Consider the following 24399-nt stretch of genomic DNA (forward strand, 5'->3'; position numbering starts at 1 on the left):
AAGGAGTGGGATCAGTAGTGACGTGCTAGGTATTGTCTTTTTTAGTTAAGTTTTGAATAGAGTCAATGAAGAAGGAATTTAGAAAGGTGGCTGTATCCATGTCAGAGCTATTGGGACAGCGGTTAGGAGTAGAAGGATTGACAGGATGTAGGAGCTTGTTGATGGTATGTCAAAATTATTTAGGCTTGGAATGGGGGTTATTTACTGGCTTTTGATAGAAATGTTTTTTATCAAGGTTAACCTGCTCCTTGCTAAGGTTACAGAGTTCTCTGTAAGTTTGGAGATGAGAATGAGATTTCATTTTTTGCCAGTTTGGATGCAAGTGGGTTGTGTTAACCACTGAGCAAAGTTGGATTTAATTCTAATTTTTCTGGTGGGAGTCAAGGAGTTCAGGGTATTGAGAAAGATGTTAAAATTATTGATGGCATTGATGGCATCATCAAGTTGGAGTTCATGGAGGAGGGACCAGTTTATCGAGAAGTGCAGATTATTAAAAGTATCAGGTTCAAAGTTTATTCAGACATAAGGGGGAAGAGATTAGTTGGGCAAAACCATACAGATTAATGCTAGAGTTTGGAGAGTAGGAGGTTATTACATTCCAGTCTATGTTAACATCACCCAGGATAATGGTTTTGTAAGAGATAGTTTCAGAGATCCAGGAGCGAACGTGTTCAAGAATAGAGATGTTGCTACCAGGTGTAATGTAGATGGCTATGATTTCTAGTTTTTTGCGTTTGTTTAGTATACAGTTTACAATGAGGATTTTAGCTGGGTGGAAGCTAGGAGGAATGGTTGGAAGAGGATAGAGTGAAATTTGATCAAAGTATAAAATAGCTACACATCCCCCTTTTTTAAGTCTGTCCAAGTAGATAATATTGTAACTACAGGGAAAGATTTCAGTGTCAGGTATGTGAGGTTGAAGCCATGTTTCAGATACCGTGCGGATATCGTGGGTGTGGAGAGAGATCCATGAGTGAAGAGAAGTGATTTTGTTTGTTATACTTTGTATATTGAGTTTTTGGAGGTTGTGGGGAAGAAATTTTGTATAGGGCTAACAGCGGAGGAGATGAGAGTAAGTTTATGAGTAGCCAAGGAATTGTGGGAAGGATCTGCAAAGCAGCAGTAATTAAAGCAGGCAAAAATTAGCTAATAGTTAAAAGAAACTGGTACTGCAGCGCTATCAAGTGAACATTCAGGACATTGTATATACGCATTTTCTAACAACAGCAAACTGAAAAACAGCCTGAAATGAAAAAAATACACTAGCAAGACTCACATGACTTAATATGTACTTAAAAGGCTAGAAATTTCACATCCCTGGTCCTGGAGGGGTAAGAACCATGGACACTTCCAGTAGATAAGTAGCTCAGGTGCACAGTGCTGTGTGATACATCAGTAAGTAAAGCAGGTAAAAGCAAGCAAATAGCCAATGCAAATGGCCAATATAAACTGGCAATGCTATCAAACTAACACCAAATAAACTTCTAAAATACTGGAAGTTTCCCTTCTATAACAAAAGTACATTAAAAACATTCCCAAAGAAAAAATACTGCTAGTTGGAACACAAATCTCAGCATTAGCTTGAAAAACTAGTAGACCTCTAACAGATAAGTAGCTCCGGTGTGCAATATGCTGCATTTCAACACAAATTAGTTTAAATTCATGCAATAGAAGAGTAATTAAACAGCTAAAAACAAGCAAACAGCAAATAGAAACTGGCAGTGCTAACAATCTAACAGCAAACAAAAGTTTAGCATACTGAATGTTCAGAACACTGCAAGTTTCTCTTCTCTCACATGAATAAGTTTCCCTTCTCTCACGAGATGAAACTGTAAAAAGCAGTCCAAAATGAAAAAAAAAAACATGAACAAGATCACAATTCTCACTATTAGGTTAGAAAGCTAAATTAGAAAGCAGAGTGTTGCAACTCAGTATGAAAAAGCTTAACAAAACATGCTCTATCTTATTGCCAGTGGCCTTGGATATAAACAGAAAACATCCAGTATACCATGCTTATCACCGTTGAGAAAGCCATTAAGGTATTTAACCCATTTTCCCTGCAGAAACAGGACAGAAACAAAACATTTCCTCTAGAAATCAAGAGATCCAAAGTATAAATGCATATAATAATGACCTGAAATGCAGAGCAAATGATTGTACATTTGTGCAATGCTGTGACATGTTAATCACATACAGAATAATCTGTTGTACCAGAGATGGCCAAAAACAAGACAGACTGTTATAAGAATCTAACCTAACACTGGAAAAATGTGAATGTGACAGCTGGATAACGTTAATTTCAGCAAGTCCTATTCCCATGAAACTGATCTACCAAAAAACACTTTTGGTGACTCTGATTTTGCCCTTTTCCCCACTATGGATCAATTTTTCATAAAGACATGTTATAAAACAAGGATTTAGTAATAATAGTAATAATATAACTAAAACCATATAAATAATGGTGATGGATATAAATCAGCTTCTTATTTACTGTTAAGCACTTTTCATTTGTCTCAAATAGCAAACTTCATCAGACAACAAACAACAACTAAAACCTTCCTTCTTATATACTTAAAATGGCATCATTTCCTTTTCAAACAGGAAGTGACATATTCAGTGCTTTTTTTAAAAAAAACATATGACTCATAAAAACTTGTTGCTAAAATACTGATACAATATCCAACCATCTAAGCCAACATGCTAAACAATTTTTTAGGAAAACAAGCACACATTTTAGGGACTCATGGCATTTTTTGGAGTTAATAAGTAATAATGTTCATAGGTTCATAGGTAGGTACTAGGCTATCGGCCCTGGGGCCTATACAAGCCCAGCCAAAAAGGTACCCTGGCTTTTGCCACCCAAGAAAAATATTTTCCTGTGTCACTGTTGAGCAGAGCCACAGAGGTGATCCCCGGGGTGAATTTGCTATTTCCCATCCAATCATCAAGATTTTTCTTGAAGAGTGCTAAAGAGGAGCTTTGTTTGATATAGATAGGTAGTTTATTCCAGAGTATGGGAAGTCTCTGGGACAGGAATCTATCCCTCCGGCATGTTCTGTTTATTGTGGTGCAAGGTTTAGGTCCCTAGAGCATGTAGCTCAGAGGGATTGGGATTTCTTTAAGTGGAGCATGTCCAACAGCTCTGGGTTTGACATAGCTTTGTATGTTAGGCAGAGATCACCTCTGAGTAGGCGATATGTGACGGAGTAAAGCTGGAGTTTTTTGAGATGGTCTGCGTAGGGCATCCTCTTTGTGAGGTATTTCTGTGGCCTTTCCAGTTGTTGTAGATGTCTTGTGAGGTACATACCAAAAGGGGCGTTGTACTCTATAATGGGTCTAATGAGTGATGGTTATATTCAGATGAGACATGGTTTTTAACTGTGGACATAAAAGACCTTTTTTTCCATCATCCCCCATCAGGAAGGTATTCGGGCTATAGAAGAATACCTTTACAAACAAGGTGTATCACATAATGAAGTTAATCTGTATATTGATTTATTTGATAATGTTTTGAAAAACAATTATATTAAATTTGGTGATTAATATTACCTCCAAAAAGTGGGGGTTGCCATGGGTTCCATATGTGGTACCATCTTTGCAAATTCAGTAATGGTAATATGGGAGAAAAAGTTTGTGCTTAATGGCAACTATAATGAGCATGTCAGTCTATATTTGTGATACCTGGATGATATTTTTATATTATGGAAAATGACAGAAGAGATGCTTGGTTATTTTTTGTCTTATATTAATAACAGCACTGATTATTTAAAATTTACTCATGATCTTGGTAAGCAAGAAATTAATTTTTTGGATGTGAATTTAAGTAAGGACAAGGTGAGAAAAGCATTCAAAGCAAAAATTCATAAAAAATCAACTTATTCAAATTTTTTTTATTGCATTTTACCAGTTCACATCCTATAGGAAATAAAAAGGCAGTGGTACAAGGACAATGTGTCCAGGCCACAAGAACGGTAACTCTCGATGTTGATTTTAGTAAGGAACGTGGGTTGCTTAGAAAGATGCTCACCGAGCGAGGGTATCCAACAAGTATGTTGGAAGATATATATATAATGAAGTGTGAACAAAAAGGGAGAATGGACATTTTAACCCCATTCTTATTTACCATGGAGAGAACCATCAGATAAGGACTAAAGAAGTGCAATATGACTGCTCAGTTGCATTTATAACAACATTTAGTACACATTTTTATGAAGTAAAAGCTATCATGATAAAGAATTGGGCAGTCATTAATGATCATCATCTTCTTTCGGCTGTTCCCGTTAGGGGTCGCCACAGCGGATCATCTGTTTCCATTTCTTCCTGTCCTCTGCATCTTGCTCTGTCACACCAACCACCTGCATGTCCTCTCTCAACACATCCATAAACCTTATCTTAGGCCTTCCTCTTTTCCTGTTACCTGGTAGCTTCATCCTTAGCATCTTTTTCCCAATATACTCAGCATCCCTCCTTAGCACATGTCCAAACCAACATAATCGTGCCTCTCTGGCTTTGTCTCCAAACCTTCCAACCTGGGCTGACCCTCTAATATACTTATTCCTAATCCTGTCCACCTTTGTCACACCCAGTGCAAATCTTAACATCTTTAACTCTGCAACATCCAGCTCTAACTCCTGCCTTTTTGTCAATGCCACTGTCTCCAATCCACATAACATAGCTGGTCTCACTACCCTCTTGTAGACCTTCCCTTTCACTCTTACTGGTACTTGTCTGTCACAAATCACTCCTAACACTCAAATTATTGAAAAGGTAGGGGAAGGATTAAAAATGGTGGCAAGAAGAGGTAAAAACCTTAAGAACTTAATAGAGCATTGTAAAAAACTGCTAATAACTTTCACATGGGTATGAGTAGGTGTGGGATGTGTAACTACTGCAGTTTTATATCTCAAGGTCAATGTGTTGAGATCAAAAATAGAAAATATAGAATTACTGGAAAATGTAATTGTAATACAAAAATAGTAGTTTATGTTGCCATATGCCAATTATGTCCGGCATATTATATAGGAAAAACAACTAGAAGTTTGAAAGAGAGAACATATGAGCATATTTATGCAATCAGAAAAGGCATTTTAACAAATGCATTAGCAAAGCATATATATGAATTTAAAGATCATCTGTTCAAGTTTTGTGTAATATAGCAGATTAAAAAACAGGATAGGGGTGGACCTTGAACTATTCAGCTGGAAAAAGTTCAATTGGTTTGGCAACTGCAACTACATTCATGAGTATGGTGAGTATTAAATGATTACTGCACTATTAATAGTATACTTAAGTTAAAGGCATTGGCTAGGTAGTAAGTAAAAAAGTAAAAAACTAAAAAACTAGGAAAGTGAATAAGTAAGGAATTATTAATAATAATAAATAATAAAAAATGGAATATTATTTATAATATTTTCAGTTTAGGCATTGGTTAGCATGTTTATATTCATATTGTGTCTTTTCAAGAGTATATAGCAATTACTATTTTATTAATTATTGGGTCTCATAGAAAATGCATTACTAGTATGATGGATGTAGTAGGTTTTTCATTTAATCGATGAATATTTGTGTGTGTGTGTGTGTGTGTGTGTGTGTGTGTGTGTGTGTGTGTATATATATATATATATATATATATATATATATATATATATGTATACAAACATACATACATATTTATATATAAAAATGATTTATTGTCTGCAATATAATCATTCATGGAGCATGTTGGCTTAGATGACTGGATATTGTATCAGTATTTTAGCAACACTGAATATGTCACTTCCTATTTGAAAAGGAAATGATGCCATTTTAAGTATATAAGAAGGAAGGTTTTAATTGTTGTGTTGTCTGATGACGTTTGCTATTTGAGACAAATAAAAAGTGCTTAACAGTAAATAAAGAAGCCGTTCTATAGCCATCACCATGATTTATTTGGTTTTAGTATATAGTTTGTGCACTTTTTTGGTTAGTTTAAATAATAATAATAATAACGACAACAATACATATTTGTGAACCAGGTATGCCCAATGAGCACACAGTCCTCTTTCAGGATCAACCCAGGAGCAACATCTGGTTAAGAAGTTTGCTCAAAGTCACACAGAAGGCAAAAGAGAGCTAAGAGAATCAAAGTCATTATCCTCACCTAAATGTAACTTATGATTGTTAGATGTTGACTGCACCATACTGCACAAAATCTGGACATGCCCATAAATCCAAACTCTATGGCTAACATGCTTCATACTTCCTGGCTCAACATTTCTGAGAAAGAATATTCAATGGATTTTGTTTTTTTTTGGTATCTTTATCTTAAAACAGTTAATTATTATGAAATGGAAACAGGTCTACCGACCCTCTGTAAATGAACTGCAAAAGAAAGTTTCAAATAATTGAAATCGGTAGCTAGAGCTTGAGAAACATTTTCTTTGTTCTGATTTCTTGGACATGATAAAAAATTGTGTGATCTATTTATAATTAAGCAAAAATTTCTTATAAACAGAAGTTTTATCATACCCTAAACCAAGGCAAATAGCACCTTTTCTTACAAATGCATTATCACCCTACAGGACCTCAAAGTGTTATATACTTATACTCGGTCCTTTTTATTTCCTTCTAATAGAACTTGGTGGATACTACTAATGCACATGAGAGAATGGGTGAGCCATAGATAGCACCCTGACTGGAGAACAAATGTTGTCCAGCAGGGTGTTAACTTAAAGGTAATGCCTGCTAAAAACGAGTTGGATGATTCACGGCAGCATATCAAGCTGCCTTGAAGTTCGGACTGAAAAAAAACTAATGACCACCATTATTTTATGTTCACTAAGCAGCACTTCTGCTGTTTAGTGAGTGTAAAATATATTTAAAAAAAAGAAAATTAAAAAACTAAACTGCGTGTTTATGTGTGTGTGTGTGAGTGAGTGTATGCAAGTATGTAAATGAAAGTGAGATCGACTGAACCATTATTTTACACTTGCTAAGCAGCAATTTTGCTGTTTGGTGAGTGTAAAAAGTAAATATAACAGAAGAAAGTGTGTGTGTGTGTGTGTGTGTGTGTGTGTGTGTGTGTGTGTGTGTGTGTGTGTGTGTGTGTAGGTGTGTGTGTTTCTGTTTCTGTCTGTGTGTGTGAACGTAGGCTTGCATGCATGAACTTGCGGTGTGTGTGAGTGAGAGAGAGGGGGGAGAGAGACAGTAGCAGCATTGAGGAGGTTTATTTACCTCTCACCACTTAGGTCAAGTTATCTGGATAAAGCTTAAAATAAAAAGGGAACAAAAGCTCAAAAGAGGAACATATTCCTGTTAAAGAAAATCACAAAGTTGCTTAAATAATAGGACTTGTGTTAGCATGTATTTTCTGAAGTACAAGTGTGTAAGTGTTTTGCTCGCTCGCGCACGCGCGCACGCTTGTGTGTGTGTGTGTGTGTGTGTGTGTGTGTGTGTGTGTGTGTGTGTGTGTGTGTGTGTGTGAGAGAGAGACAGGGAGAGACAGTGAGATCAATGGAGAGCAGTGGCACAGCAGATAAGAGATTTGTGTACCTCTCGAGCTTTTAGCTCAAGAAATCTGGATAAAGCCTGAAATACAGGGGAACAAAGGCTCAAAAATAGGAACATATTTTAAATGTCATTCTTATAAAAATCACAAAGTAAATTAAATAATGTGATTTGTGTTAACATGAATTTTCTGAGGGAAATAAAGTCTGAAAGTCAAATGTATGTCATTATTTAGTGACTTCAACCCCCAATGACTGTCAAGAAACCATACATTTTAGCAGTAAGGGACCAAAAAATAAAGCAAATATCTAGATATTTTTTTTAAATGATATATTTTGGATTTAAAATGCTTTCTCCAACACCATTTACATCTACTATAGCAACTTTGAATCATTAGGCGGAGGAACTATTTTACATCAAAAATATATAAAAAATAATATAGTCATAGAAAATATATAAATAAGTAAAACACAACGGTTTTATAGACAGCCCATTCTCTAAGCACAGTAATGTCCTCCAGGGTGTGTGTAAATAATGCCTTTCCAGGGGTATGGCATCGGGTCTCAGAACACCCCTGGATGGGTGTTATTTACACCATAACACACACACCCTGTCAAGTATTACTGCTTGCTTAATGTTATACATTGCATCATTGTGCCATTGCATATAATTTATTTGCTTGTTTGATGCATTTATTATTATTATTATTATTAGTAGTAGTAGCAGTAGTAGGATGTGTTAAATTGATATAATGATATGCTGAATTTCCATTATTAATGAGTATCCTATTATCCTAATAAATGTTGCTGTAAAACAAAGGAACACAGTGTAGAGCTAGAGGCTTGACTAAAATAATAAGAATGGCATACATGGGTAAAAGAAGTGCAGATGATAGAGGAGTAAGGAGCCACAGTGGGAACAGTGGAAAATAAATGGGATGAGATGGATCTTGTAGTCAAAAGTAGAGTGGGCAGAATATTTGGATGATTTGTAGAGAAAAGATGTGTGGAGGGAAAGGTGAGGTCATGCAAGGGGTGGGTCAGTGAGGCAAAATTATGAGAGAATGACATACCTGAAGAACAAACTTGAGAAATGAGTCAAAAGTGAAACCATTTACTATCTATAGCTGAGGTTTCTCCATAAATAGCATATGGCCTCAACAAAATTAAAGTCATTGGAATATAGTCCAACAGCAGTTGATACAGCAGTTGATCAGAAAATACTAGTTGGAAGAGGTGGACTACATACATATGTGACAGGACTGAAGTGAAATATTTATGCAGTGTGGATGGATATAAAAGGGTGGTAGTAAAGGTTCATGGAAGAGCTCCTCCGGAATCATGGCCACAGTTTACAGTGAGCTTAAATGATGAGAATGGGGAAGTGGTTTAGGGAGGAGAAACATAGGACCTCATTTGTTACTCATGCTGGCTGAATGGCCACTCAAGGTGATAAAAGCAACCATATCAAGAAGAGTCAGAGAATGCTGAGAACTATGCAGCAAATGGCTCTTAGGACCTGAGGTTCAAGTTGGAAAGAAGACAGGTCCTATAACATTATGATACAGCATCAATAAGAAAATATTTAATAGGGAACTAGCAATATATTTATATGCTTGTAGGTAAGAGCTTGAGAAGGAAAACATCAGATTTGAGTGACCATTGAAGTAGATGGTATGCATTTACAGACCTCCAACTGTCCAGGAATTAAAACCAAACTAGTTAAATGTAAAGTGTGTCATATGTCAAACTAAACAGAGGCACAATGCAGATGAAAAACATTAATTAACAGCATATAGAAATGCATTTATATAAGGAACTGACATTACAGGTTATCTTATGTTGCCATATCTCTTTCTTTTCATTAAAGATTGTTAATTTTTGTCCTCATATGTTAAAGAAACAAACTTTAAACTATTCAGTATTTCTATTTTGGCTTAATATTGTGAATATTCACCATAGATTTAGCTGTTAAGTTACAACAAAGTTGTGTATTCCATTATGTACTGTATCTTTTAATTTATACTCATGCCTACTGCTGTTACTTCCAAGGTGCATAACGTTATGCATCATGTTTTCAAATAGAAAATCTTCACTGGATGACCAGCTATGAAAATCAAACACATACACTGAAGGATTCAAATGTTATAGATGTGCACATTGACTTGTGCAGCTTTCAAATTATCTACGCTTTTCAGACAGATCATGGTGTTATCTGATGGATTGTCATGCAGCTAACAATTGATGAAAAGGTAGAGTCCCAATATGTAGATTTGTATCCCAGTGACATCATCCTTTTAATGACCATTTATCCGATTTATTTGTAGGATCTCTCATTATGGTTTTACTATCCTGTAAATATTTAGATGTCCATTGTTTAATTAATCTATCTTGGATCACACTTTATTTATTTATTTAGTTGGCTAGTTATTTTGCATTTGTTTACCAGGTATGCAAAGTGGTTTTAGAATCCTTTTCAGCTATAACCTGGACCAGAAATGGCAAATACAAACATTAAATACAAATTAAATGTTATAAATCACAGCAGTGCGTAAAGGTACAGTAGACATTATCAAGCATTGTATACATATGTTTGTGGCCAAGTGCAATGAGAATGAAATCTATTCCAGATTGGTTTAACAACTAACAATTAATAAATGGAGCACACAAACAATATATACATTAGATATAAACTGAAGATCTTAGGGCAGTAAGAGAAAAAATGCTAAATCAGGTAGTGGTCAGTGGGTAGCATTCAAAAGGGAGAAAGCATTGGATGGAGATTAATGTAAAATAAAGCAATGCAAGTCTTTGAGTACAAGTAAACAGGAGAAGATGTAAATGAAAAGTAATGGATTTACACAGAATTACATGAAGAATAGTTTACAATAATGTGATGCAAGGCTAAAGTACGGGGTAGAGGAGAAGAGTTGAGAGGCAAGCAGTGCAGAGAATGAAGAAAAAGAAGAAAACCTACTGAGAAAAACAAGCAAAGAATTGGGAAGTATGTCATGCAGAGAATGCATCAGAAGAAAAAATAGTGAGATATAGAAAGAAAAGATTACAAGAAATATGAGTATGAGAAGTGAAATGGAGAACTACTGAGAAATGGTTTCAATTTTTATGGAATTGATTGTCTTTTGAAAGACTCAATAATGATTTTACATGAAGTGAAAAAAAGATGTGTGGAGGTGTTTGGATACTGCATTATTAAATCTATGCCATCTTGCATTAACCAAACCATCTGAAGTAATAATGCCTTTCATAATTTCCCTTTGTTTTCTAATGAAGAATGTAAGAGTTAATAATTAATAATTTACTGAGATATTTTATGCTCAGTCATCAATACAGAAATGATATTGTCTGATTTTCATTTCACAGCATTCATCACATTCACAGTAACATTCATGAGGATGCTATTAAGCCAGGAAGGTTGCTGATCATATGCAACTGTGCCGAGCTACTATATGGTAAAAAAACAAATATCAGAGCCTTATATAAAGCATAAAAGTGTCCTAACATACCATAGTGTCAGCATGCACTATTTGCATGCCTGGAAGAATCCAGGTGTGCTCTAGAAACGTAAGTGACAATCATCAACTTTGCCACAATGCACAAAAAAGTAACTTGTGGAGGGAACTGTGCCCAGGAGCTTGAAAGTTATGGAAGCAGGGGGTCTTCCACACGTTCCATGTCAAGCAAGTACCTCACAATGCTGAAGTACTGCCCATCATAACATAGTCAAGCAACAGCATCAGCCTACAAGTAAAAAAACAGCATGGAATAGTACTTTAAATAAAGGGATATAACAGAAACATTTCACAGTGACAGTGTGTACAAGCTAGCAATCCCTACCCCATCCCACCCCTACTCAGTAACATCACCCATTTCCAGCTGACTGCATAGCACCCAGGACCTGATCATTTTGTTTAATATTATGAAAGGTGTCATTGATCCATAGGCATGGCCAAGGAGGCTGAACATTTTATAAATTATCACTGACCAGCTCTGTAGAGTAGCAATTGTTGGTGCAAATGGTTACACTACCATCTACCTTGTTTTACTCTCAATGATAGGACAAGACAGGATCTGGTAAGACGTAAAGAGCCAAAATAAGTGGAAGGTCTTGAGCTTAACAAAGGAGTAGCATCTGACCAATAATACATTATACACAGAGGTATACCAATTGCTTTGTCTTGTATTTCACTTTTTGAACCATGAAAGACATCATATTTGACCTTCTATTTCTTTGCAAAACCAGTACTTCTACAAATACCAAACACTAGCTGTCCAAGCTTACACTAAAACAATAACAAGATTCACTAAAGGGATAGGTTCATTTCACAGCATATCCCCAGCCTTTTAAATAAGTTGCCACTCCAGGTCAAATGAAATACTACTTTGGCTACCTTTCTATTTACTTTTGATGCCTGTATGGGTAAATGTAGATTTACACCAGGTTTATAATGTAAGGCTCTGCTCGATTTGTGAGGTAAGCAGTATTAAGTGCTCGACAAGAGTGCCAAAACTTTTAAGTTTGTCTCTGCATCATGGTCCCCATGATCGCTTGGCTAGTATTATTTCTGTGTTGCTATGCATCTATAAATAAGCAGCCAGGTCTCTAATGACTGTACCCTTCTGAGGAGCAGTACCACTTATAATGTATGAGTTGGACCCATCACTTTCAGAACATTACTCTGTTGCACTTTTTTTGCAGTTAGCTTGAGACTGTTTCCAGTATATGAGCTTGTTCCAGAACTTTCAAGAAAACAGATCCATACATACACACACACACACACACACACACACACACACACACACACACACACACACACACACACACACACACACACCTCTTTACAGTCCATTTTGCACATTCATGACCTGAAAAACTGTCATTTACAATTCTATGCATAAGATTTAGTACAAATAAGCAACTGCATCTATAAACTATAAAGAAATACTAAACAGAGTTATCAGACATGGAAGACAAAGACAAGTTTGACAAGTAAAGCCATACAGAAAGTGGCAAATAAAAACAGATCCAGAAAAAAAATCAAAAAGTGTGTGTGTGTGTGTGTGTGTGTGTGTGTGTGTGTGTGTGTGTGTGTGTGTGTGTGTGTGTGTGTGTGTGTGCATTTGCAAATATCTGTGTGAATCTGTAGATACAATACTGAAATGATGCAGAAATCTGTCAACTAGAAGGTAAATATGAAGGAGAAAGTTTGTCATGAAAACCTGTCACTTTAGAATGTAAAACTGCATTTATGACAAACTGTTTGGCAACACTTTTCATTTTCTATGTATCTAAAATGTAAATGGATCTTAAGTGAGCAATCTATTTTAGAACAACTCATTACTGGTGTGATAAAGTATAATTTATAAAAGTATAGAAACAGTTGAACTTATAGGTTAGCTTTGCTTACTTGACACATCAAATCACTTAGCAATAAACACTTACTATGTATCAGTAAAACAGTCAGAACTACTGGAGACTCTCTACTCCCATTATGTGTCAAAGCACTGGAATGAAATCCGTACACATTTAAAACAGACAGAAAACTTAAATAGTTTCAAAACTTCACCTAAACAGCATCTATGCCAAAAGGACTCTGTTCTTCCTGCTCACCTGGCTAACTTTACTAATATTACTTTGGTCCCGGTCCCCTTCAATAAATATATCACACCGAATGATGTTTGATGACCTTTATTAAACTTCCATAAACATAACTTTATTAGTCAATATTTATTAATTACAACTGAAACATAGTATAGTTGCTAGTCATAGCATAAACATCCATGTAATGTTATCCAGGGCAGAGTGACCTTGCTCTTCCTGACCCAGTAAGCAGCGTCTAAACCTCCATTCATTTACTTTACTTATGAAGCAGCATCCCATCACTCACTTCATCCCATCACTCACTTCATTTACCATTTATTGAATTACACATCCAAACAAATAAGCAGCATCCTTACCTCCGCTCACCTATTTTACTTATGAAGCAGCATCCCATCACTCACTTTATTTACCAGTTAGTGAATTAAACTTTCAGCCAAATAAGCAGCATCCTTACCTCCACTCCTTTATTTTACTTATGAAGCAGCATCCCATCACTCACTTCATTTACCAGTTAGTGAATTAAACTTTCAGCTAAATAAGCAGCATCCTTACCTCCGCTTGCTAATTTTACTTATCAAGCAGCATACAAGTCCTCACTTTCCTTTCCCAAGTCATTGAAATGAACATCCAAAACCAGAGGGGGAATAGAAGAGGGCAAGCCTGCCCCTCTTCTCCACCCACCAGCCTGACCAGGCTGTTCCCCCCTTCATCATTCCAGAACTGCTAACAAAACTTTCTAAAAGAAACCTAACCATACATTAAAACATCATTCGGTGTGCTCCATCCTCTGTAAACCAAATGGGATCCCTGTCATCAATATCCCAAAACCCCATCATATAAAGACCCCAAGCAGCCAGTTGCCTAGGCAACTGAAATTAAACTGATGATCCCTCCCCAGCACCAAAGTAATACCCGTGTCCTTGTAAAACCTCTGTAAATCAACACATCCTCACTTATCTTAACTACCAAATGTAGCTTTGTAATTATTACAAAGTCATAACCTCTGTACCCACAATCTAATATAAAGCCAAACATTAGAAGACCAACTTTGCATTTGCTGGCCACAACACCACCCTCTCAATGAATTCAATACTCCATAAATCCAATACCCCGCAGACTGTAACCCAATGAACCTACATTTACCAACGTCAACCCTCACAACAGAACTTATGTTGTCAATAAAACAACTTGTCAATAGCCATAGTCTGTTGTTCTTCAGTCTATCAAACTTACGTCAACCCTTCCAACATCTGAACTACCTTTCAGAATTTAGTAAAGTCATCTTACCCTGCCACCTGGGCAAACATACTAATTAGAGTTAAGTCCACCTTGACTAACTGACTCTCTTACTTTGTTCCCAAACCTAAGTACAACTTAACAAAAGCCCGCATTGCCCCTCCACCTCCATCATTCCACAAAGAAAAGTAATGATTCTTGCCACAACCTCATCTACTAAACCTTCAACAGCAGACAAACAAACTCCAAAAAGTGATGTATGTCCTTCCATCTTGTACATCCCTCCTCCAAACTACCTTCATCCTACAGACCAAAAAATCATTCCCCCAAATATGCAAAAAGCAGAGCTCAAAAAACTCCATGGCAGGCCTAATCTATCCTTACCCCTAAAAAGTTCACCCCTCAATTCTTGTTTTTTTTTTTTTTTAAACATCTGGTAAATCACTCAAACCATGACCTGCACCCACGAGCAATCCCAGTCCCAGAAACTTCCTACTTCTACTCACACAATGGAACCCATGACCTCACACATCCCCAACATACACACACACACACACACACACACACACACACACACACACACGCACTTTGTAATGCTCTGTCAAACCCTCCTGTCTGCCTACTGCTGACAAATACAATGCAGAACAATGCTAAGTTCTCAAATTAACACTAACCACTGAGTAATCACCTGCATTTGCACTAACTCTGGTGTGCCTTAATGAGCCAGTAATAAGCTGGGATTACCTGAGACTTCATTGTGCACCACTGCAGTGGCCAGAAAATCCACCCAGCAGAATCCATCACCTTCCAAGTCCACTTTCTTCAGGCCTCAGTCTTAAGCCCACTCTGTGCTTCCCCATCTACAAAAGAAAAGATAACTGTAAACCTTCTGCACACACAAAAACAAACTTCTTACTGACAACATTAGGAGCGGCCAAAAAGCCTACCATGTCCATCAACTGCGCAACCACTACATTCACTTGCATCCCCTAAAAAGTTGGTGTTAGGGCACAAAAGCAGTAACTTAACCTATGCATTTAACTTACTTCAGCTCCAACGCATATCATAAAGTGAGCTCCCAACTCAAGTATGTTACCAGCACACCCTACAGATGATGGATAACTCATATATCAAAGTTAGGGGGTCACCTCCTGCTTTCTGTATGAAATCCAATACCACAGTATATGGCCAAGTTAACTTGCCTTAGAAGCAGGGACAATTTAGAAAGTAGCGCTGTGACCCCCACAAAAAGTCCTCAGTCAGGGATGGCATTAAAACTCCTTAACAGGTATCTATGATGCAACACAGTACCACCCTGCCAACCCCTAAACATCTGCATTAAGCTCTCTATCTGGTCTAGGAACTCAAAATTCCAAAGTTTGATGAAGGATAGACGTAAAGTAGAAGAGAAAGTCTCCCCATTCGGAAACCCCTGGACAATAGCCAGGTCTGCTTACTACAAATAACCATAAGAAATGCGTGTGAACATGCCTGTCAACCAGCTCGACCAATAAATGTGGAAAAGCCACCCACAAGAGGGACAACAGAAAGAAAGAAAGAAAAAAAACAGCCTTCAACCATTGCTCCTACAAACACAGAGAGTCAAAAGCACAGCAGGTCCCACAGCAGCATGAATCTTTGACGAACATGCAGCCTGTACTCAAATGGCCATCACCACTATCTAACTCCACCCCTCAGTGACTTGCCAATACTTCCCAAAACCATAGTTTTATGAAAACGTACCAAAATATGAGGCAACAAATACCTCTCAGGGCAGTAAATCTAGACACTGTACCTTCAATCTTCAATGATTTTCCAGGAAACCACCCTGGAAAACCAGGCCAACTGTGAAGGAAAATTCTGGACGAAGTCCTAAGCATGAGGAGACAAAGTCTGAAAACATACCTGTCAACAGAAATCTGGGCCAAACCCAACAAAATGGGCAGACAAAGCCCACCCCAAAAAAAAACAACCAGGGACACATTCCAAACTCTGCACCCATAAGCATAAAAAGTTGTTAGAACAACAAGGTTTGATGTAACATACATTATCTGAAGGATTTGAAGTCTGAAACTCAAAACCATGCCATCATTTAGTGACTTCAAACCTTAACTCATTCTAGTGATTTTTCCAGAGAAACACACATTCCAATGGGAACAGACCAACAACACAAGCAGAAAATCTGGACACTTTGAAAATCAACAGTTGATAGAGTAACATGTTTGGCCTCAGCAAATGGGTGTATACATTTGCACACCATCTCAGCATGCTACAGAGGAACTCTGTAAAATTTCTGAAGAGGTTGCCAAAACAAGCATGGGGATGCACTACTGTCCAAGGGGCCTATAACCCTACCAACATCTTTGGTGGATTAGCGAGTTTTTCCCAGAAAAGTATGTGCCTGTTGCAAAACCTTAATTTCTAGACCTTAAGTGAACTTATGCTGTTACAGTGCCTGCACTTACCTGGAAGAAAATCATCAGAATACCCTTGTATGCTATTAATCTTTTTTTATATCTACATATATAATATATACATATATATAAATAGTTCATAGGTTCATAGGTGTGTACTAGGCTAGTGGCCCTGAAGCCATTACAAGCCTAGCCCATAGGATTACCCTGGCATTGTGCCACCCGACCTTAGTTCCTAGTGCCTCTGTCACTGGAGTGATCACAGGGGTGAATTTTCTATTTCCCATCCACTCATCAAGATTTCTCTTAAAGAGGGCCAGTGAGGTGCTCTGCTTGACATGTATAGGAAGTCTATTCCATAACATGGGCCATCTCTGGGTTATGAACTTGTCCCTTCAGCATGTTCTGTTGATTGGGTAATGAGGTTGAGGTCTCTGGAGCATGTGGTGCAGAGGGATTGGGATTTCTTTAGATGTAGCATTTCTAACAGAGCTGGGTCAGACATGGCTTTGTAAGTCAAGCAGAAATCACCTCTAAGTAGGCGATATGAGACAGAGAATAGTTGGAGTTTTTTGAGTCTGTCCATATAAGACAAGTGTTTAAGACCTAGGATCCTCTTTGTGAGGTACTTTTGTGGCCTCTCCAGTTGTTGCAGGTGTCTAGTGAGGTACATGCCAAATGGGGCATTGTACTTGATGATTGGCCTAATGAGGGAAGAGTAGAGGGAGACAATGACCTCTTTCTTCCTGGATGCAAAACCCTTAGTAATGTGATGTGCCACATAGAAGGACTTTCTGATCACAGTGGCAACGTGGTGGTCAAAATATAGGTTGCTGTCAAACTGTGTTCCTAGATCTCTTATAACACCTTCTGTATTCAGTGGGCTACCATCAAAGTGGTAATTCAAGGGAAACGGGTTTTTCTCAAGGGGGGATGAAAACACATTTTTTGGCATTGAGCTTAAGGCCATGGTTCTGACACCAGTTGTTGGTCTCAGTGAGGCCTTTCTGTAGGATGTTCCATAGCTTTGCATATCGGACTCATCAGGCTAATTGGGTGATAATTCTTGGGGTCTGTAGTCACTCCTCCTTTGTGGAGAGGGATGACTGTAGCAGTGCACCATTCAGTAGGGACAAAGCCTGAGGTGAGGCTGTGATTGAACAGGGCACACAGGTGAGGTGCCAACTTTGTAGTTCATGTAGAACACAGCCAGGGATACTGTTAGGTCCCATAGAAGCTGTATTCTTGGCCTTGGACAGTGCTGTTTTTATCTGTGCAGCAGTAATACTGGGTGCCTGGCAATCTACTGGTATTGTGATTGGTCCTTTGTGGGGGGGTGGGGGTTAGCACTGAATCTGTCGGCCAGTATATTGGCAATATCTTTTGGCTCGGTATAGGAGGTACCATTGTGCAGTAGCTCAGAGCAAATCTGGGTATTGCCGTGGAGATTCTTTACATAACTATAGAAGGCCTTGTGGTTGTCTTTACTATCTGCTGGAATTCTGTTTTCATAGCTAGCTTTAGAGGATTTGATGAGGGATCTCAACCTTTTGTTGAGGCTGATAAGGGAGTTTTTCCAGTCTTGGGACTTTAGCTTATTCCGCATAAGTTTCTTCCTTCTGTTGTAGAGTTTGTTTATGGCATGGGACCACCAGATTGGCTTCCTATTTTTTGAAGAGAGTGTCTTAGTTCTATTGGGTATGGCGAGATCCATGCATTTGTGTATGTGTTTGTACAGTGCATTGGTGTATGATTCGGCAGTCATGCAACTATTCTCCATTTACATGGGTGCCGTGAAGTTAGCCACCTCAGTTTTTAGGAGCCCAAAGTTAGCTTTGGGGAAGTTTTTCATGGTGGTTACCTTTGTGTGTGTGTGTGTGGGGGGGGGTGTGGATTTCCAAGGTGATTAGTTTGTGGTTGGATCTAACCAGGGAGAAGTTGACTACTGGTGTAGAGCAATGGTCAACCATGCTAGTAATGACCAGGTCAAGGATGTTGCTACTTCTAGTGGGGGTAAGAACGAGCTGGTCCAGGGCATTGGAATTAATAAATTCCAGAAACTATTGGGCAAGTGTACTGGTACATGAGAAGTTTCCCCAGTTAATGGAGGGGTAGTTGAAGTCACCCAGTATGAGAGTGTTAGGTTGGACCCTAATATTCTCCAGGGAGCTTAGGAACATGGATTGTGAGTCTTGGGACATGGTTCTACAAGTAAGCTACCTCTGCCAGCTCACAGCACCTACTGAGCTGACTTAAACATATGTATCACTACAGCCTTAAAAATCCCTGTAATCTATTCAGAAACCAACTTACCCCTTCAGTGAACTTCTTTACCAAAAAAAAAGGGTGGGGGGGTTGACTCAAGCAGAACCCTGATTCATCAGTTAAACAGCTGCAGTTGCAGGTGAGCATGTGCAGGCCAGAACCACTACTTGCAGCACTTCCCAGGCTGCAAACATCCCTAAAAACCACACCTCTCAATCTTTTTGCGCAAGAAATCTGGACAAAGCCTAACATAATGAGGGACAAAGGCCCAAACTAGTTACAGGTCTTAAATGTTGCCTTTATAAACTTAAAAAGTGGATGAAATAACAGGATTGCTCTCTTCATGCATTTTCCAAAGGATATGAAGCCAAAACTCAAATGTATATCATTATCTAACGACTTCAATCCACAGATCACCCAGTGATTTCCCAGAAAACCACATGTTTTATGAGGAACAGACTAAAATGTGAGGCAAAAATCTAGACAGTTGAGAGGTATGCTAGAAACTGGTAATTTTCCCCACCGCATACCACTGATAGAAATCAAAGGGAGGGCAAACTTTGTGCTCCGATGCAAGAATAAAATCTTTTGTGTTACTGTAAAATTCCATTGAAATGCCCACATCTTAGGACTACTGTTACCACACACTGCTCGCCAATATTGTGCATGTGTCTAAACCCCCACCAACACTGAACACAAACACCAGCCCCATGCAGCCCATGAAAAGAAGCAAGGAAACATGACCCGCGAAACACTAGAAACACCAATGATACGATACTATTAGTCTAACACAGAGTACCTGGCCAGGGTACACTTTTGTGTTCTTTGTCCCTCCTTTTTTTTTCTTTTTGTATTATTATTATTATTATTATTATTATTATTATTATTATTATTATTATTATTTTTAATAGACTTTGGAATCTGTAAGCTTGCCAGTAGATTAATGAGTCGTGCTATAGCCATCACTCTTCTAAGCATGTTGCAACCCCAGAAAGGCTTCTACAGACTGGAAAACCCATCCGCACTACAAATAAACCTAAACTGCACCACAACCAGTGGTGAAACTGATGATTATCCACTACCAGAGTCACACCAACCCAAAATGACCATCCAGCAACCACAAAAAAAAAAAAATGAAGAGCTGTTACATGCAGCCCAACTACAAAGTACTGAACACCCAGCAAAATAAAACCATAACCCTACACGTGATGCACCGGAAATGCATAAGCAAGTTATTCAAATTCACTCTTATACACTTTCGGCATTCTGATTTTCGGCTTTATGGTCTCGAATTACTGAAATTCAGGGTTTCACTAATTCGAGATTCTGAAGTCTAACTATATATATATATATATATATATATATAATATATATATATATATATATATATATATATATATATATATATATATATATATATATATATATATATATATATATATGAGTCTAGGACACATGCTCGACTAGCATATGTCTGAATCACAAAACATCGAACACACATACACGAAAGTGCTTAACATCGAAAAGCACTTCCATGTATGTGTAGTTCAAAAAAAAAATCTACGTTTCTGCAGGGGGGCTTCACCCCCCCTGCACCCCCCACATCCCCCTACTTTATTATTCTCACTGCGAGAATGCACTACAGTGGGGAAAAGGGGATTTTCCTTTACCCGTGCTGTAGTCCGATCTACCAAACAGGCACACATACACGGAAGCACTTGTCGATGTTAACCACTTTCGTGTATGTGTGCTCGATGTTTTGTGATTTGGACATATGCTAGTCGAGCATGTGTCCATATCCCATATATATATATATATATATATATATATATATATATATATATATGTATATATATGTAATTCACTCAACCAGTACCACGATACCACATTCCTATCTGAGGCATTCCTGTTCTCCGAAATACCTACAGGTGGTCTCGGACATAAACTTGCTTTAGCAAGCCCACATTAAAATGTGATTCCATGCCCATTTACACTTGCATAAACTCCTTAAGCCCCCCCCCCTACTCCCTACCCTTACCTCATTCCCTCCCAGTCATCCATCATTCCCATTTAACCATTTCATCCCCCCTAACCCTCTTAATTACCACTAGTATATTTATCGCACTCCCCTCTGAAGATGTCCCTGGACAAATTAGTTTGTTGCCAAACCTCACTTCTCCAAATCTTCAGCCACTTTGCTTCCCAATCATTTGAACCTTATTGCTCTTCCTTATACTGCAGTAATTTCCTAAACTCTTAATCTTCCTCCTTCTCTCACACTTCACAGGTAACTACAATTCCTTCTCTGTCCATTTATCCTCCTGCTCATTTCCCTAATTTCTCCTTTGATATCTCTCATCATCATTTTTTAAGCTATATTACTACTTTTCTGTCTATAAATTATTGCTGACTTCAAAAACACCCCGACTTGATTGTTTCCCTGCAGCCATTATCAATACATTAACTATTATTGTATTTTATTTTTCTATTCAGTAATTAACCAATATACATTAATTTCTCTCTTTTTTGCGTTAAAATGCTAAGTTCATTTAAGAAATATTTAAAAATCATGCACATAAACGCATGTGCAGATGTTTTACCCTGCAATTATAAATGTGCATCATGTATAACTTAAATGTGGAGCTTTTCTCTCCAGGCCTCTGCTGAAAATAGATTTTACCCAGTCAGAATTTTCCTGGTCAGTGAAGACAAATAAATAAATTATCCTGAAATATTCCTCTGAAGAGCAGAAAATACTTACAGGTGAACAGCTTCAGCTGGTTCTATCTTTGACCTCCTCATTCAAACTTCCCTTCTCATCAGCTACGCCAGCCCTCCCAGACACATGTAGCTGATTAACTTTAGCCTTTCTATCTCAATATTCAGCTTCTTCTAGTTCTCCCCATTTGCTATCATAACAGTTGCCTTGTCTCAACATAGTTTCATCCCATGTGCCTTCTGTTTTGCATTCCAATCCACTATAATCTGCTGAAATTACAGTTCAGAGCTTGCTTGCAGTGCGACATCATCAACATAAAGGTTTTCTGACCTTCCCCTCCAACCTGCTTGGTGACATAGTCCTTCACCAGTATGACCAGCAGTGGGGCTCACAGCTGAATTCTGATGTATACCCACTCTCACTGGGAATACTTCTATGAATCGAATACTGTTTGTACTTTTATCAATTCTAATCGCATTCCCAGGTCTTCAAGCCATTGTAATACTGGCTAAATCAATTTTCTTGGAAGTTTGTCATATGCTTTCTACAAATCTAGGAATGTCTAGCTGGACTCCTTCCTCATCAACAGTTTCCTATCCACTGTCTCACTGCAAACATTGGGTCAGTTGTGCTGCATTCTAATCTGAAGCTGGACTGCTCGACTCACATCTTACTCTCTACAATACTGTGCATTAATTTATCAATCACACAGTACTTTTGTGCAGTATGTCAGGAGTTTGCCCACAGTTGTAAATGTCTCCTTTGTTCCTGCATGCTGGCACTAGAATGCTTATTCTCCAGTCATCAGTGATACGCCTTTGTCTCCATACTAAAATGCATAACCATATATCTCCCCTAACTCATCCAGCATCTTTATTATATCTGCCATGACTACACTTGAGCCTGTGCTTTCCCTGACTTATTTTTTTCTTATTACTGGACTTACTTCTTCTAAGGTAGGTATTTCTTCTTCTTTCATCATAGGCTGTGCTTGGGGAAGTACAGCTTCTGTGGTATTTTCTTCATTCACAAGCTGTTGGAAATGTTCCTCCCATCTGACTCTGATGTTTATTTGTGCTGTTTGCTCAGTAACTTTTCAGAAAGTGGTAGTTTCTCTGATGCATTGTTCTTGTCATTTTGACTGCTGATAAGCCAGTTTGCTAGACACCCAGTATTCTTTCTTAGCCTCGACTACCTTTTCTGTCTCTCACTTATTCTTGCACTCTTTCTGTCATTTGATAACCACCTTGACTTCTGCATTCCACTACCAGATTTCCTTATTTACCTTATTTCCATATCTGGTCCAGCCACATAACTGTTCTATAGTCTTTGCACATGTTTTGAGACACTGTTATTTTTTTACCCCTCTTTTTTCTCCTTCTTCTCCCCGAGGAGCTAGAGACCAAAGTATGTTGTTGAATTTCCATGCTTTCACTCTAGCCAATCTGCAGGTCTTCAGCCTAGCCTTTATTGACATTAGATCCTTCTGTATTCAATGTCTGTAGATGATTGTGGCCACTAGTGGCTTATTCTAAACAGGTTGACAATTTCAATGGGGATGACTTTACAATCTCTGATTCTTCCCCCCAATCTCAACCTCCTTACTAGGTGGAAGTCAACAAGAGTTGGATGTTGACTACTTTTGTATGTGATCTTGGTCTTTTGCTGAATCATGTGATGGCGACCATCAAGCCATTTGACAAATAGGAGTCTAGAATGGTCTCTTCTTTATTCCTGTTTTCTCCCCAAATAATAAAATCAATCTTATGGAAATGCAACAAATTTGACAAAAATACTTTATTATCAGTGTTCCAAGCATTAACAACTATCGGAAATGCATCAAATGGTGCTATCTGTGAACTGTTAAACTTTCGACTTTGCAAAAATCATACCTTATCTTTGTCAAATATTTATATTTCCTGTAAAAATTCACTTCCTTATCTTGACAAGTGTACACCATCCTGTCTAAACACATGCGTGCCCAAAATTAGGCTAGAATGCACTACACATTTCCATTTTTAAAAACTGGACACTTTTTAAATCTTGGTATTTACCCAAAACAAAAATCTTTTCATTCATGATGACCTGACTTTTCTTTCTATATGTGAATTGTGAAAAAATATGTCCTAATACCTGTATAAGCTATGCCATTTAAGAGGCTGTAAATTCCCTACTAATAGTGATAGTGTTCTTGTGGATTACAGCATTCGTAACCAACGTGAATAAAAACAGATCCATACATTCATACATTAAGGCATTCTAAGGCCTTTCTCATAGGTTCATAGGTTCATAGGTAGGTACTAGGCTATAAGCCCTGAGGCCTATATAAGCCAAGCTAAAAAAGTTCCCTGGTTTTGCCACCCATGAAATTTATTTTCCTGTGCCCCTGTCTAGCAGAAACACAGAGGTGATCCCAGGGTGAATTTCCTATTTCCCATCCAATTGTCGAGATTTTTCTTAAAGAGGCCTAATGAGGAGCTTTGCTTGACATGAATGGGCAGTCTGTTCCAGAGCATGGGAAGTCTCTGAGACAGGAATCTGTACCTTCAGCATGTTCTGTTTATTGTGGTGGCAAGGTTTAGGTCCCTAGAGCATGTGGCTCAGAGGGACTGGGGTTTCTTTAAGTGTAGCATGTCCAACAGATCTGGGTTTGACATGGCT

Source organism: Protopterus annectens, chromosome 5.part0, assembly GCF_019279795.1.
Source record: "Protopterus annectens isolate FY-2018-M chromosome 5.part0, PAN1.0, whole genome shotgun sequence".
Classification (NCBI taxonomy): domain Eukaryota; kingdom Metazoa; phylum Chordata; order Ceratodontiformes; family Protopteridae; genus Protopterus; species Protopterus annectens.